Genomic DNA, 17,455 nt, shown 5'->3' with positions numbered 1-17,455 from the left:
TGCTGGATACTAGTCCTTTGTCAGATATAGGTATTGAATTATCTTCTCTGCATCTGTGTATTGGCTTTTCTTTCTCTTAATGGTGTCTTTGGCTAAATTTAAGTTCTTAATTATTACAAAGTCCAATTTACACATTTTTCCTTTATGGTTAATGTTTTTGTGTCATGTTTAAAAACACTTTTCCTCCCCAAGGAGTCTTTCTTTTTTCTTTTTCTTTTTTTTTTTTAATTGAAGGATAATTGCTTTACAAAATTTTGTTGTTTTCTGTCAAACCTCAACATGAATCAGCCAGAGGTGTACATATATCCCCTCCCTTTTGAACCTCCCTCCCATGTCCCTCCCCATCCCACCCCTCTCGGTTGATACAGAGCCCCTGTTTGAGTTTCCTGAGCCAGACAGCAAGTTCCCATTGGTTATCTATTTTACATGTGATAATGTAAGTTTCCATGTTACTCTTTCCATACATTTCACCCTCTCCTCCCCTCTCCCCATGTCCGTAAGTCTATTCTCTATGTCTACTTCACTGATGCGCTGTAAATGAGTTCTTCAGTATCATTCTTCTAGATTCTGTATATATGTGTTAGAAGATGATATTTCTCTTCCTCTTTCTGACTCATTTCACTCTGTATAATAGGTTTTAGGTTCAACCACCTCATCAGAATGTGTTCCTTTTTATGGCCGAGTAATATTCCATTATGTATATGTACCACAACTTTTTTATACATTCATCTGTCGATAGACATTCAGGTTGCTTCCATGTTCTAGCTATTGTAAATAGTGCTGCAATGAACAATGGGATACATGTGTCTTTTTCAGCTTTGGTTTCCTAAGGGTATATGCGTAGGAGTGGGATTGCTGGGTCATATGGTGGTTTTATTCCTACTTTTTAAAGGAATCTCCATACTGTCTTCCATAGTGACTGTATCGATTTGCATTCCCACCAACACTGCAAGAGTGTTCCCTTTTCTCCACACCCTCTCCAGCATTTATTGTTTGTAGACTTTTTGATGATGGCCATTCTGACTGGTGTGAGGTGATGTCTCATTGTAGTTTTGATTTGCATTTCTGTAATAATGAGTGTTGTTGAGCATTTTTTCATTTGTTTGTTAGCCATCTGTACGTCTTCTTTAGAGAAATGTCTGTTTAGATCTTTTCCCCACTTTTTGATTGGGTTGTTTGTTTCTCTGACATTGAGTTGTATGAGCTGCTTGTATATTTTGGAAATTAATCCTTTGTCAGTAGTTTTATTTGCTATTACTTTCTCCCATTCTGAGGGTTGTCTTTTCACCTTGTTTATAGTTTCCTTTGCTGTGCAAAAGCTTTTAAGTTTAATCAGGTCCCACTTGTTTACTTTTGTTTTTATTTCTGTTACTCTAGGAAGTGGGTCATGGAGGATCTTGCTGTGATTTATGTCATTGAGTGTTCTGCCTATGTTTTCCTCTAAGAGTTTTATAGTTTCTGGTCTTACATTTAGGTCTTTAATCCATTTTGAGTTTATCTTTGTGTATGGTGTTAGGAAGTGTTCTAATTTCATTCTTTTACATGTAGCTGTCCAGTTTTCCCACATCATTATTGAAGAGGTGTCTTTGCCCCATTGTATATTCTTGCCTCCTTTGTCAAAAATAAGGTACTCATAGGTGCATGGGTTTATTTCTGGGCTTTCTATCTTGTTCCATTGGTCTACATTTCTGTTTTTGTGCCAGAACCACACTGTCTTGATGACTGTAGCTTTGTAGGATAATCTGAAGTCAGGAAGGTTGATTCATCCAGCTCCATTCTTCTTTCTCAAGACTGCTTTGGCTATTCGGCTTTTCCTTCCCAAGGAGTCTTTTAACACATGACTCCATCTGGCCTCACCCCACCTGGCTGCTCTCCCTGCCTCCCCATCCTCTATTAGAAGTGCCTCCCAGGAGCAAGGGGTGAGGAAGGCAGAGATGGGATGGCAGATCTGTGGGAAAGAGCAGGGTTAAAGCCTCCCCAGAATACGAGATCTGTGTCCCCCACCCCCTTCCTTCCCTGTGTGGATTTGGGTTTATGCTGGGCTGCAAGATTAAAGCCAAAGAGATTAAAAGATTACCTCTGACAGGGAAGGCAAATTCTGCCTCTTTGCTCCTAGAGCCATGAGGGGGAGGGGTGAGAGTGTTACTGGGGTGCAGCTTGGGGGGTGGTAGTGATGGAGCCATCTCCACTACCAGGGTCCTCTCCTTCCTGCTGAGAACTCTGCCTCCTGAAAGGCTGAAGCCTGGGCCACTAGCTCATCTCTCCGAACATCTGATCCCAAGTTATAAAGGGCATGGAGGCCTGAGCTGGATACTGAGCACCAACATAGACTTTAGTGAGTCCTCGAATTAAGACCCCCAGACCAGGGGTCCCCGCATCAGAAATATAAACTTCAGGCCCCTTCCCAGACCTATTAAGGCAGAAACTTGTGGGATGGAGTGGGGAGAGCAATCTATGTTTTAAAAGCCCTCCAGGGGATTCTGATGCACACAAATGTCTGAGCACCAGTGCCTTTAATTATGGTAACAATTGCTAATTTTTAAAGCATTTAACTGTGCTCACCAGTGACTCTTCTAAAGAGTATGCGCCCCCTCACTTATGATGCTATTACTCACCTTACTTTACACATGAGGAACTGAGACACAGAGAGGTGAAGCGTTTGCTCAGGTTCACACAGATACTAGATGACTGAGCCCAGACTTGGACTCCAGGGGGCTGGCTCCGGAGGCTGAGTCACTAACCACTGCTCGAAACTGTTTTGAATTCTCAGTGCTGTGCATCCTGGCCTTCTCAGAAGCCCACAGCTTTTGTCAGTGGCTCCAGGGAGTGGTGACTCCAAGAGGCTGACTGCTTCAGATGCCCCTGGCTTGCAAAGTCCTTTCTCAGCTTCCTCAGGGTCCGCTGACCACACGTCTTCCTGCTTCCTTTCCCTGCCTCCTGGAGCGGCTGGGAGCCCCCTTGGCTGAGGCTGAGGGAAGCGGATGCTGAGAGCTGACCTCAGCTGCAAGTAAGCCAGAACCACAGACAGAGACCCGTCGCTCCACGTCTCAGAAATTCATTTATGTCTCAGTTCATTCCCTCATTTCAGTGTTTAGTGATCAGAGCGAAGTAGGGGCCAGCAGAAAGCCAGAGGCAGAGAGAAAGAAGGGGGAAGAGGAAACCTGTCCATTAATTTTACGATTCTCCCTGCTAGTCCCCTCCTGTCACTAGGGATGACGAAAAAGCCCAACCCCCGAAGCTGGAAAGTGATCAAGGAACAGTCAAGGCCAAAATGAGGAGGCTGATTTATGGGGCCAGCAGTGGGGAGCGGGAGTGAGGGCACCAGCTGCAGGAGAGAGCAATTCATCACAGCTCCCAGGGAGAGGGGAGGGCTTCCACTGGCCTGGCCCCCACTGGGCTCCCTGGCCTGCCCTGCTCTCAGGAGGATGAAACTTATCTTTGGGGCTCCCAGTACCTCTCACTTTTCTCCCCCAGTTCTCCTGGGTCTGTAGCCTCTTTGAACCTTTGAGTTGGGGGTGGGATGGGAAGGAACAAAGAATACAGCCCCAGGCAAGTCCCTTCTCTGAGCCTCAGTTTCCCCATCTGTAAAACCAGAGCCTCAGCCCAGCTGGTCAGCCTTACAGGGAGGTTGTGGAGGAGAAAGGCCATGGCCATGAGTTGCAAAGCCCTGTCCGACCCAAGAGGGGACACGTGTGAGGTGGGAGTGAGGACCTTGCCTCCTACTGCTGTGGTCCTGGGTTTTTCATGTGGAGGTGTGTGCCGGGCACACAGGGCGGCTGCAGCCGAGGTTCCGTGGGTACAGCTGCGTCCACCTGTGCATAAACACGGTGCATCCAAAGCCACAGTCGAGTGTACGGAGCATGCGCAAGTGTGCGTGTGTGCAGACACACATGTGTACGCGTGTGCAGCTGTACTGACACCTGTGAACTCCAGCTCATGTAATCTCTCCACCCCCACCAGCCTGGGGGGACTGCTCTGGAGAGGTGGTGGGGGTGTGGCTGGGTGCTTACTCACGGGCCCCATCCAGCTGGTTATTTATTGATTAATTCTGCTGCCAGCTGATAGATGCCAAGCCTGTGCCAGACGCAGGCCCTGGGCTGATTTACATAATTAAAAACCATCAGTAACAGAGCGGGGCCTCACCCGCCAACTGTTTCCTCTAGCATGACAGGCCCAGCCTCTCTCCTCCACCCCTCCCTGTCCTCTGCACCCTCCCGGCTCCCTCTCCTTCCAAACCCCCTCACCCTCCTGGCCTGCTCTGTGGCAGTCTGCTGGCCTGGGCCCCTCCATGACGTCAGCTGCCATGATGGAGAGCTCGTAGTGTTCTGGGATTCTCCAGTCACTGACTCCAAGATGCTATTAGTCGATGGTTCTAAGGTTCTTTGATGGAAAGCCTCAGATTATAAGATTCAGCTCTGATCCTCGGAGCTGTGATTTTTCAAGAGTCTATTACTCTATGTGACAATGGGGAAACGATGTTTGCTCTCAGCAGCTCTGCCTGCGCCCGGGGAGGTGGGGCTGCTCTCCAGAGGGCCTGGCTTTCCGTGGAGGCCGCCATGGTGGATAGGGTGCATCAGGCCCTGCTTTCCAGGAGGAGGTGAAGTGCATCATGGCAGAGGGCTGGGGTTGGGTGGGGGCTGGGCACCGCGGAAATCTGGCAGAAGGAAGGAGGACCCAGGGATACCCGAGGAGGGCTGGAGGGAGAAATCCTTGCTGATGTCCTAGGCTCCAAGAGGAATTTGGAATATATGGGATCCTGTGGAGTGTGTGACATCGGTCCCTTTGATGGTGTCACCTTCGGTGTCTCCAGAAAAGACTCTGGCATTGAGAGAGACAGTCTGCGGGGAGGAGTGTGGACTATTCTATTTCCCAGCTGTGTGATCCTGAGGAAGCTACTCAGCCTTTCTGAGCTTCAGTTACCTTCTCACCTGTGACATGGGGTTTGTTGTAAGGATTAAGTATTAAGTTCTGGGGACTTACCTGGTGATCCAGTTGCTAAGACCCTGTGGTCCCAATGCAGGCAGCCCTGGTGCAATTTCTGGTTGGGGAACTAGATCCCACATGCCTCAGCTAAGAGTTCACAAGTTGCAACTAAAGATCTTGCGTGCCTCAGCTAAGACCTGGCACAGCCAAATAAATAAATAAGTAAAAAAAAAATATTAACTTCTGTAAAGTGCTTGGAATGCAGTTGGCACCTGCTGAACCCCTAATTGTGCGGGTCCTTGGAGGAGATGAGTAGGAGGCTGGTCAGATATGGTGAAAGTCCAGACACACAGAGGGTTGGGTTTTCCCATTTTTGCAGGCCAGCTCCCAGTGGGGCTGGTGCTTGGAGGATGTTGGCCGAATGAATGAGTGATTCTTCTCTCAGCTCTTCCCAAACACAATGCCAGCCCCAGCCAGCCCTCAGCCAACTTGGGCAGGGTGTCTGGGGCGCACGGCTGCTCTCGGGTGGGCCCCCGGGACTCGCCATCTCCTCCTGCATCTGTCCCGTCTCTGCCTCCTCGGCTCCATTCACACAGTGCAGCTCTGACCCTCAGCAGTGAGGCCTGCCCCACCCCCAGCCACCTCCAAGACTGGCCATAATTTAAAACATTGAGATAAAGTGTGTTTAAAATTAACGATAGAATGTAAGATGGTGCAGCCACTGTGGAACACAGTTTGGCAGGCCTTCAAAAAGTTAAACAGAATTACCATAGGATCTAGCAATTCCACTCCTAGGTATACACCCAGAGGAATTCGAAAGTACATCCTCTGAAAAAGCAAAAGCTCAAACAGCTTGTACCCCAGTGTTCATGGTAACATTATTCACAATAGTCAAAAGATGGAAACAACCCAAACGCTTATCTGCAGATGAATGGATAAACAGAGTACAAAACCTTTGCACTTAGTTGCTTCAGTCGTGTCTGACTCTTTGTAATGCTATGGACTGTAGCCTGCCAGGTTCCTCTGTCCATGGGATTTTCCCAGCAAGAATACTGGAGCGGGTTGCCATGCCCTCCTCCAGGGGATTTTTGGACCCAAGGCTTGAACCCTCATCTCCTGTGTCTCCTGCATTGCAGGTGAATTCCTTACCACTGGGCCACTGGGGAAGCCCACAAAACATATATAAAGGTATAAAAAATACAAGTACATAGAATGGAATATTAGTTATCCTTAACAAAAGAATAAAATTCTGATACATGCCACCACATGGATGAACCTTGAAAACATTATGCTAAGTGAAGAAAACCAGATGCAAAATGACATTTGATTTCCATACTTTTTTCAATCAAACTTCCAAATTTGATTCCAGTCAAATTCAATTTTCCATATTATACACTCATGGAAGTGTATGATTCCACTTATATAAGGTACGTAGAATAGTCACATTTGTAGAGACAGGAGAAGAGGTTGTCAGGGGCTGGTGGAGGGAGAAATGAGAAGTTAGTATTTAATGGGTATAGAGTTCCAGTCTGGGAAGATAAAAATATTCTGGGGGTGGATAGTGATGATGAATGTATTTAATACCGTGGAGCATACTTTTTAAAATGGTCAACTTTTTAATGTATATTTTAGCACAATAAAAGGCTTCTTTGCAACTGAGGGAGATGATTTTGTTTGTAATCCTTCTTTTTTATTTTTATTTTTTAATGTCCACCATTGATCCTCCAGGCTCCTCTCCTTATCCCCAGCACATTACAGGAACCCACTCATCCTTTGCTGAATGGATGAACCAGGCCTCCCATCTGGCCCCACTAGGAGCCTCCTTGACCCACAGCTGAGGGTACTTGGCCAGGCAACTGGTTCTCTTTTCTCTCTTTATTTCACCAAACCTGACAGCACATGAGCCAGCCACAGGTTGTTTGGGCTGGGGACCAGTGCCTGGTAGTGATTAGGTGGTTCTGGGCTTTGAGGATTAGACACAGCCCTGAGGTGACCAAGAAGCGATTTCTCACGGCAGCCTCTTTTAGCACCCATCAGAAGAGAAGGCACCACCCTCGAGAGCTGGCAAGCATGGGAACAAACAGCTTGGCCTGGGCTTTGGTTGCATTTCACACTGGAGAGGATTCCTTCTTGTTCAGCATGAGCTCCTGGATGTGGCTTTTTAATATGTTCGTTGCTGTGTCATTGATTTCTCCCCATGAGCAAGTGGAGAAAATGGTCAAGAGCTGGGGCAGAATCAGGCTTTTGGGGATCAAGAAATGTGCCCCACATCGGGTCTTAAAAAACCCTGGTATCTTTTATCAAATGTGAACATTGTCACATAGCCCCCAGGTGACAGAGTCAGATTATTCAAGGTGCTGACTGTTTAGCCAGGTCATATTTCTAAAATCAAAGGAGTAGTTTTTATTGGCATCATCATGTTGTAGAGAAAGACGTTCAATCTCGTCTCTCACTTTAAAAAACTTGATGAGCACCTTTATTCAACAATGAGTGTTGCCCAGGTTGCAAAAGCAGAGTTTTGCTCGGCCCATCTCTTTTAACTGCTGCTGAAAAGACATCTGCTCAGTGGCCTTGGTTTGATTGTGCTTGCTATTTTCTCCATTTCTCTCAATGCTGAATGAAGATCAGGAGGTATATTGTTGCCTGCCAGCTGCTTGGCGAACAAGCGTGAGGTCTGGCATTCCTGAGCTAGTGCCTCCATCCATAGAGCTGTGCCCTCCCCTGCCGCCCACAGCGGGGCTGAGTGTCAGTTCTGATCCCTGTGTCCCTTTCCAGTCCACATCGTGACTCACAAAGTTACCGTCAACTTAACCTCCAAAGTTCTCTCTTGCAGCATCAGTGCTGAGTGATGAACAGGACCCAAATAAATCACAGAGCACATTTCCCTTATATATGTATAATAACCAGGCTTCAGGTGACAAAAGAAAATCCAACTGTAAGTACTTTAATAAATAAGGTGCATTCCTGGGAATATAGGAAAAAACCACAGCTTTTTATTTTATTACTCGTCTTCCTCATCCCACAGGTAGCTCCACTATCTGGTTTAAGATGGCTGCTCCACCTCCTGCCACTGCATCTGCTTTCTAGCCTAGGAGAAGTGTAGAAAAACAAGAGAGGTATACATCTTTCCTTTTGAAGGCATGAGTGGGAAATTGCACAATTCCTCTCTGTTCTCATTTCATTGGCCAAAATCCAGTCACAGGGCCATTGTCACCCTGCTTATTTAACTTCTATGCAGAGTACCTCATGAGAAATGCTGGACTGGATGAAACACAAGCTTGAATCAGGATTGCCAGGAGAAATATCAATAACCTCAGATATGCAGATGACACCACACTTATGGCAGAAAGTGAAGAAGAACTAAAGAGCCTCTTGATGAAAGTGAAAGAGGAGAGTGAAAAAGTTGGCTTAAAGCTCAACATTCAGAAAACTAAGATCACGGTATCTGGTCCCAAAACTTCATGGCAAATAGATGGGGAGACAGTGAAAACAGTGACAGATTTTATTTTTGCACGCGGGGCGGGGGCGGGGGGGCTTCAAAATCACTGCAGATGGTAACTGCAGTCATGAAATTAAAAGACGCTTGCTCCTTGGAAGAAAAGTTATGACCAACCTAGACGGCATATTAAAAAGCAGAGACGTTACTTTGCCAACAAAGGTCCATCTAGTCAAAGCTATGGTTTTTCCAGTAGTCATGTATGGATGTGAGAGTTGGAGTATAAAGAAAACTGAGCACCAAAGAATTGATGCTTTGGAACTGTGGTGTTGGAGAAGACTCTTGAGAGTCCCTTGGACAGCAAGGAGATCCAACCAGTCCATTCTAAAGGAAATCAGTCCTGAATATTCATTGGAAGGACTGATGCTGAAGCTGAAACTGCAATACTTTGGCCACCTGATGCAAAGAATTGACTCATTGGAAAAGGCCCTGACGCTGGGAAAGATTGAAGGCAGGAGGAGAAGGGGATGACAGAGGATGAAATGGTTGGATGACATCATTGACTCAATGGACATGAGTTTGAGCAAACTCCGGGAGATGGTGATGGACAGGGAATTCTGGTGCGCTGAAGTCAATGGGATTACAAAGAGTCAGACATGACTGAGCAACTGAACTGAAGTAGTTTATTTAAAAAATGAAGAGACCACTAGTTGTCCCCCAGTATCCCCTCTCCCCTTCTTCTACAGTACTAATAGAAGTTTTGCTGAATATGACATACATAGCTGCCAAGATAAAGACTACATTTCCCAGTTTCAGTTAAGTTCAGTTCAGTTGCTCAGTCATGTCTGACTCCTTGCAACCCCATGGACTGCAACACACCAGGCTTCCCTGTCCATCACCAACTCCAGGAGCCTTCTCAAACTGATATCCATTGTGTCAGTGATGCCATCCAACCATCTCATCCTCTGTCTTCCCCTTCTCCTCCTGCCGTTAATCATACCCAGCATCAGGGTCTTTTCCAATGAGTCGGTTCTTTGCATCAGGTGACCAAAGTATTGCAGTTTCAGCTTCAATATCAGTCCTTCCAGTGAACACCCAGGACTGATTTCCTTTAGAATGGACTGGTTGGATCTCCTTGCTGTCCAAGGGACTCTCAAGAGTCTTCTCCAACACCACAGTTCCAAAGCATCAATTCTTTGGCGCTCAGCTTTCTTGATAGTCCAATTCTCACATCCATACATGATTACTGGAAAAACCATACCTTTGACTAGATGGACCTTTGTTGGTAAAGTAATGTCTCTGCTTTTTAATATGTTGTCTAGGTTGGTCATAGCTTTTCTTCCAAGGAGCAAGCATCTTAGCTATATGCTTTAGTCTACTTACTTTATTTTTTTGGTTGTACTGCATAGCATACAAGATGTTAGTTCCCCAACCAGGGATCGAACCCATGCCCTCCATAGTGGAAGCATGGAAATTTATAGCTGGACCACCAGGGAAGCCCAGGCAGTCTCTTCATTAATTCAGTGAATAGCATTGACTGCCCACAGGGGTGAGGATGAGACAGTGAATAAGACAGAAAATATTCTGTTTCTTCCAGAGCTCATACTAATGTGTAAGAAGAGCAACAAGAGAGGGTCTCAAAGAAGGCATGGTCAACTGTGCCTAAGGTGGCTGATGGGACAAATTAGAGGTGAGGTAAGGGCCTGGTGACCTAGACAAGGAGTGGAGAGGAGGGGCAGAGACTGACTGAAGGGGCCTCCTGGAGAGGAACTGAATTGGGGTGAGTGAATACAGACAGTTCTTTTGGTATTTTTTCTTTCTGTAAAACAAAAAAAAGAGAGAAGTGGGAGTGTGAAGTCAAGACAAGTTTTTTAAAGATGGAGAAATACAGTATGTGTGTGGTAATGGGAATGATCTCAGGGGAAAATGAAAAATGAAGATGAAAGAGAAAGATGGGGGAAATGCTAGAGGAAGATCCTTGAGGAGATGAGAGGGATTGGGATGAGGGCACAATGGAGCCTTGGTCTTAGAAAGAGTGACATGGGCGTTGGTGGAGTCTCTTCTGATAACTCCTGAATCCTCAGTGAAAAAAAGGAAACGAAGTCAACATGTGACAAGAAGCCTCCCGGAGGGACAAGATGGCTGCCACTGTTGTCTCCAGCATCATGCCAGCATTTCAGGTGGGAGGAAAGGGGAAGGAAAGTGAAAGAAAAGAGATCTTTCCTAGAAACCCACCTGCTGCTTTCTGCTTCAATCTTGTTGATCAGAACTGAATCACAGGGCTACCCCTAGCTGCAAGGGAGGCTGGGAAATCAGGAACAGGATTCTCAAGACTGGTTGAGAGGAGGGCACACTGCCTCATCAAATGCAGCCAGAGCTCAGCTAAGAGAAGGAAGGGGGCTTGCCTGCCATGCCCTCCCATGCCTGTGCCAAGGTCTGCTGTTTCCTGCCCCCCCAGGGGTTTGTGCATCTCTAAAGAATGCACAGGCAGCCACTATGCCTGTGTGATCATTACAAGTCTTCTACATCATTGGCCATTAATTTCATGGACCACAGCTCCCAACTCCAATAGTGTTATTTGATAAAAGATAAAATAATTTTGCCAATAGCTTAACCTGTTTGCTCTGACTTGTCACTCACTGTGTGGCTGCCTTTATAAGGGTCCTGGTGATAGAGTGGTTTGTACCTGGCTTTTCTATGGGGCCAGCCACTTAGAATAATGTTTCTGTGCTTCTGGTCTCTACTCTGCCGTTAGTGATGGAAGCCATCAATTTTGTACTGGAAAGCTTTATTTCGTGCTTGTTCTAGAAACACTCCAGTGGTTTCCCAGAGTGATGCTGTGATTGTTTTCTAGGGAAACAGATGTGAAAACTTCAAAGGCTCCTACCGACCACTAGACAACCTGATATGAGAGACCCCGCACTGGTTGTAGCTATGACACAGATCCACTGGCAGGTACATGAGGTCGTACTTTCTATTTTTACTCGTTGTCTTTGCTGGTGCAAAAATCATACCTCTTCAAACCAGAGCATTCAAATCAAAAATCCTAGCCACTGATTATGGTTATGCCTTATTCTAAACTATAGAATTTTAAAAATATTTTCATCCCTAGTTTCATGTTTCAACAAACCATTTTTCATGTTCAATCCATTTTGTTCTTTGAAGCTGTAATATGACACAAACATGTTTGAGAGCTTACTACATGCCAGGCACTATACTAAGTGCTTTATATAGATTGTGGCAGTGTTAATACGTGCTTCCATTTTTATTTATTTATTTTTTTTGACACTCCTCCTGTGAAGAGCTGGAATTTACATCCCTTTCCTTTTAATCTGAGTTGGACTTACTGATTCGTTTATCACCAGTAGTAGGCAGTAAAAGTAACGCTTTCTGATTTCCAAATTCAGGTGCAAAAATGACATGCAGTTTCTGCCTGGTTCTCCTGGGACACTTGTTCTAGAGGAAGCCAGGCACCAACTCCGCTGATTCTGCCATGCTAGATGTGGGCACCAGCTCCAGCAGAGCTGCCAGACTCCAGTGGGCACCAGATGCCAGCCATGTGAGTGAGCGATCTTGGACGTCCAGGGCAGCCCAGATGATGCATCAGATGACGGCAGCCGCAGCTAGCATCTGACTGCACCTGCGCAAGAACCCCCAGTGAGAACTGCCCAGCTGAGCCCTTCCAGAATTCCTGACCCACAAAAGTGTGAACAGAATAAAATGGTTGCGTGTGCATTTTTTTTTCACCACTAGAGATTTTCAGCAGCAATAGTAACCAGAAGACATAGAACTCATTTCATCTTGATTTATCAGATAAAGCAATTGAGCCCCAGAGAGATTAAGCAACTTGCATCCATTTTCATGGCAAAGATAAGAGATGAGTGCAGGCAGCCTGATTCCAACATTCTGCCTCTTGACAATAAGAGAGGGGAGGAAGCAAAATTAAGCAATAAGCAGGAATACACAAAATGTTAAAGTGTGCCAGCCAGGCTACAGCACCTGCAAAAAGTCACAATATTCCACTTCATAATTGCAAAATGGAAGCGAATGACATTCCTTCAACTTTTCCTCTTTCATCAGAAAACTCCCAACTGCCCAGGGAGGTCAGGGTTTCGGACAAAGGAAGTCCAGACCCCTCGATTCTTAGTATTAGGCACGGGAGCGCTGGAGCTTCCTGGCAGAAAATATTAGAGCCATAAAATTAAAGGAAATCAAATTGAACTGTTGGAAGCACTTTGGAGTTCATCTCATTCAATCTTCCACCTGGAGTAAAGCAAGGAAAAACCATGGGAGAGCAAAGCTCAATACAGTGGCCTGAGTAGCATCAATAGGAGGCTTATGATTAATGTGCAAGGAACTGTAGAGGAAATATGGCAGTGTCAGATCATTGGGTTAGGATGGTCACTGAGGTCTGGGGACTGGGTCAGCTTCGTGGGCATGTAACCTGTGCAGTCACCCTGGGGCCCCTGCCTTAAAGGAACCCATATTCAGTTCCTTAAAGGAACTGAATGCTCTGCATTGCTGTCTTGAAATTCTTAATACTTTTTGAAAAGGGGGTTCTGCCTTTTCATTTTTTACTGGGTCTCACAAATTATAGAGTTTGTCCAGGCTGTGGAGGTCTCAGAGCTGGCTCAGAAATGAGCATTTCAGCAGGGAGAATGGGACAGGCAAAGCCTGGGGGCTAAAAAGCCCAGAATCAGCTTGGGAAGCAGTCAATGCCCAAGACCATAGTCAGGAAGAGGCAGACAAGGAATTGGACCTGGTCTCGTCAGACTCCAAGGCTCATGGTCATAAACACTTTGCTCTTCTGTTTCCTTGGACAGACCTGACACCTGAGCTGCCCTCCTGACTATTCCCACAGTGGTGGTCTTCTCTTCCAGGAAGACTTCCTGGATTATCTGGCCCACCATCCTTGCCATTCCCCTCTTCCTTCATCCTTCTTACCTGCTGAGTCTGTGCCAATCCCAACAGGGCTTTGTCTTCCAAGAAGCCTTGGGCCCAGTGCTCTTGCTGCAGACTTCATGTAGATTTCATGGTACAGTCTTTCTCACCTTCCCTTTCCTAGAGCTGGGCTAAAATTCCAAAGAACTGATAATGGGAGTCAGGTCTGGCTCACTTTCCTCCCACCACTGACTCTGGCACAAGCAGCTTAGCTTCTCCCAGCCTCAGTTTACCAATTTGTTAAATGGGTACAGACCTCACATTAACCGCTGGTCATATACCTCCTCATACACAGCCATGTCAAGAACATCAAACCTCTGTGCTCTTCTTCCCTGCCCATGGCCCAGACCAATCATGAGAAAACTTCAGGCACACCTGAATTGAGGGACATCCTCCAAAATACCTGAGTGAAAGTGAAAGTGTCAGTCGCTCAGCTGTGTCCAGCTCTTTGTGACACCAAGGATTGTACCCACCAGGTTCCTCTGTCCATGGGATTCTCCAGGCAAAAATATTGGATTAGTTTGCCATTCCCCTTCTCCAGGCGATTTTCTTGATCCAGGGATTGAAATTGAGTCTCCCTCACTGCATGCAAATTGTTTACCATCTGAGCCACCAGGGAAGGCCCCAAATACCTGAGAAATATCCTTTAATTAAAACTGTGAAGGTTTAGAAAAGGACGGAAAGAATGAGATGCTGTCATAGGCTAGAGGGAACTAAGGAGAAACATGAACGAATGCAATGTGGGATCCTGGACAGGATCCTGGAACATTAGTGGAAAATGGGTGAAACCGAATGCAATCTGGAGTTTAGTTAGTTGTAATATATTAGAAAAGACCCTGATGCTGGGAAAGACTGAAGGCAGGAGGAGAAGGGGACGACAGAGGACAAGACGGTTGGATGGAATCACCGACTCAATAGACGTGAGTTTGAGCAAGCTCTGGAAGATGGTGAAGCACAGGGAAGCCTGGTGTGCCGCAGTCCACGGGGTCGCAGAGAGTTGGACATGACTGAGCAACTGAACAACAACAGCAAAACATCTGTGCTGGTTTCCTAATTTTGACAAATGTATTGTGGTGATGTGAGATGTTACCATCAGGGGAATTTGTGTGAGGGGTATACAGCTATTCTCTGTGCTATATTTGAAGCTTTTTTTAGAAATCTAAAATTGTTCCAAAATAAGATGTTTATATACATAAGAAGAAAAAAAAAAAAAAACAACCTCAAGGAACCTGTACTGCTGTTCTTCCTTTGTCTGCTCTGAGTCCCTCCCCCTTTCGTCTGCTGACAGGTCCTCCTCTGGCTACAGGGGTGGGGGCACCTGACCCAGCCGGGCCATTAATCTGCCCTCATCACCCTGGCCACTGTGGTTGGTTCAAGGGGTAAACATGTGACCTACAATGGACCAATCAGAGTCCTCCCCTAGAACCGTGCTGCTTGGAATTGAACGACCTTCCCATTCTTGCCATGAATCTGTCAGGCTGTTAGCCTGGGGTCTCCTGGTTGCACTGAGTGGAGACTGTGGCTCAGAAGAATTAGTTGCCAAGAGAGAGAGACAGGCAGCGAATGTGGATGGCATTCAAGATGGCCTCCTCCTTCTCACTGTTCCTCAGGGAGGCCTTTTATGAGAGCCGGTATATCCTCCTTTGAGTTTGTCAGTTCAGACTGGGCTTGGGTTGGGTTTGTCACTTGCATCCAACGATTCCTAACATAACATCCTATCCAGTTGTTGTGGAGATTCGGTGCCATTTGTATATAACCTGGCTCATGGTGAGGGATATTTTTTCTTCTCCAGGAAGTCTGGGGCCTGCTGTGAACTTCAGCCCGTTTGGTTAAGGCCTTGCTCCCCTCCCGCCTTAGGCATACAGCTTAATACCAGCCCAGCTAATACCACACGACTTCTCACCTCTGGCCCTGCTCCTAGCCTCCTCCTCTTGGTGCTGTGAGCTGTTTTTGTGTGTGTGTGTGTGTGTGTGTTTAATTTTTGGTTGTGCTGGGTCTTCATTGCAATGTGTGGGCTCTCTGGTTGTGGCATGCAGGTTTAGTTGCCCCGCTACATGTGAGATCTTAGTTCCCCAACCAGGAATTGAACCCACATCCCCTGCATTGGAAGGCGGATTCTCAACCACTGGATCATCAGAGAAGTTCCTAGGAGCTGAGTTTGAAGCTGAGTTTAGGCTCTGCTCTGGGAAGGATATAAGGGAGGAGGAAATGGAACTTAACCTCTGGCAGCAAATTTCCTCCTCAGAATTGGACAGGGGGAAATCCTAACACTGGCCTGGCCAGACCGACTGAAATCAAGGTGAAGCTGGGTGTTTGAAAGCCACAGTTTGTCTAGTGCTTGTTCTGAGAATGAACTGGAGGAACTGTGGAGACTGGAGTTCCACGGGCTCCAAGTGAGAGGTGGGCGGGGGAGCAGGAGATGTAAGGGGAGGTTTCAGAGAAACCGCAGGCAGAGCAATCAGAAGGATTTGAGTGAGAAAGGGCAGAAGTCGCTCTTTTATCTCAGGTCTGGGCTGTGGGCCAGGAAGGCGAGACACCACCAGGGAAATCCAGGGCAGAGTGACTGAGGGCACGCAGCCACCTTGCCCTGGAGCTGGGCTGGGAAGGACCTTGCTCAGCTCGAGGAGGGAGGAGGCAGGTTCTGGCTTGCCGTCCTGAGCATCAGTTGCCCCTAAGTCCTGTCCTGGCCATTTCATGCCTCTGTGGCTTGTTCTTTCCAGGGGTTCTGCCTGCATGCACCTCCCCACCTGTCGGGCTGACAGCTAGAGCATCTCTCTCTCTCTTTTCTGTTTTGCAGTAATTAAACATTTTTATGCACTTTAAAATGGTTACTTTCCATTCACAGTTATTACAAAATATTGGCTTTATTCCCCATGTTGAACAACACATCCTTGAGCCTCTCTTATTCCCAGTAATTGTACTTCCCACTCTCATAGGTCTCTATTGCTCCCCCCCACCCCCCACTGGTAACCACTAGGTTGTTATCTATAATCAGTGAGTCTGCTTCTTTTTATAGTCACTAGTTTGTTGTGTTTTTAAGGTCAGAGCATCTTTTCTTTTGTGAAGTTTTCTTTTTGCCCACCTTCCCGCCACTTCTGGCCCTGTCTCCAGGACAGTACTGACTTCACTTGCCTTTCTGTTCCCATGCATTTTCTTTCCCTATCTGCTTACTCTTCCTTTCTTCGTCTGTTCACTCAGGCATGAGCTTGATCATTGTGTTCAACAAATATTTTTGGAGTGCCGGCTGCATGCCAGATCCTGAGCAAACCAAGGTGAATAGCGAGGACCCTGCCCTTGCATCTGTGGCAGCAACAGGGAGAGAAGGGGCTGAGTTTAGGTATATTTTGGAGGCAGAGCTGATAGGATTTGTTGATGGATCAGTTCTGCAGGGAGCTGAGGAGGCATCAAGGTGGCATCTGGGTTTGGGGCCTGAGTAACATACATCAGCCATTCTGCACAGAGCTTGGGGAACACACAGTTACCCTAACCCAGACCCACTCTCATACCTGGATTCTAGACTGATAGAACACTGGGTATAAAGGCAAGGTGCTGGGAAGGATGAGCTACATAGGGGCTAAGAGTGGAGCTACTAGCCTAGACTATCCTAAGAAACCCATAGTCACAGCACTGTTCCATCAGAAGGAAAAACTGGATGAGCTGCAGTGTTGCCTCTTGTTTGCTGTGTGATCTTGGTCAAATTGCTCAGCATCTCTGAGCCACATCAGTAAAACAGGAATAACAACATAAATACCTTGTAAGATTGCTATCATTTTTCACTGAGACTGTAATTCATGGGGAACACTTGGCATCCAACCTGAAAGAGATAGTAAATGCCTCCATTTCAAGCTATTATTATGATTCCAGGTAGAGTGTGGCCAGGTTGCAGAAAACTCCAGATGCCAGTGTAAGGAGCTGGCACTTTACCCGGTGGAGTCAGAGCCTGGGCATTTTTGAGCAGAGGAAGAACACAGGGAAAGCGGCCAGTCAGCGCCTCCCCAGTCCCTGCAGCATCCAGAGCCTTGGAGCCGGCCTCAGGCCAGCGGTGACAGCCCAGCCACAAGGCCAGTGACCTCCAGCTCCCAGAACCCTCCAGCTGCCCCAGTTCTGGGCCCAGGCAGGAGAAGCCAGTTCGACCCCAACCCCCAGCATCCCTCT

The 17,455-nt window shown here is 46.8% G+C and overlaps 1 long non-coding RNA gene across 1 annotated transcript; it reads left to right on the top strand.

Annotated features, from left to right (window-relative positions):
* Nucleotides 1–9,755: 9,755 nt before the first annotated feature.
* Nucleotides 9,756–12,059, top strand: LOC122423997. The gene is made up of 3 exons (XR_006264268.1): nt 9,756–10,539; nt 11,214–11,314; nt 11,767–12,059. It is a non-coding gene; the product is annotated as an uncharacterized LOC122423997 (long non-coding RNA).
* Nucleotides 12,060–17,455: the final 5,396 nt, after the last annotated feature.

Source organism: Cervus canadensis, chromosome 21 (genome assembly GCF_019320065.1).
Source record: "Cervus canadensis isolate Bull #8, Minnesota chromosome 21, ASM1932006v1, whole genome shotgun sequence".
Classification (NCBI taxonomy): Eukaryota; Metazoa; Chordata; class Mammalia; order Artiodactyla; family Cervidae; genus Cervus; species Cervus canadensis.
This window is presented reverse-complemented; position numbering and strand designations above follow the sequence as displayed.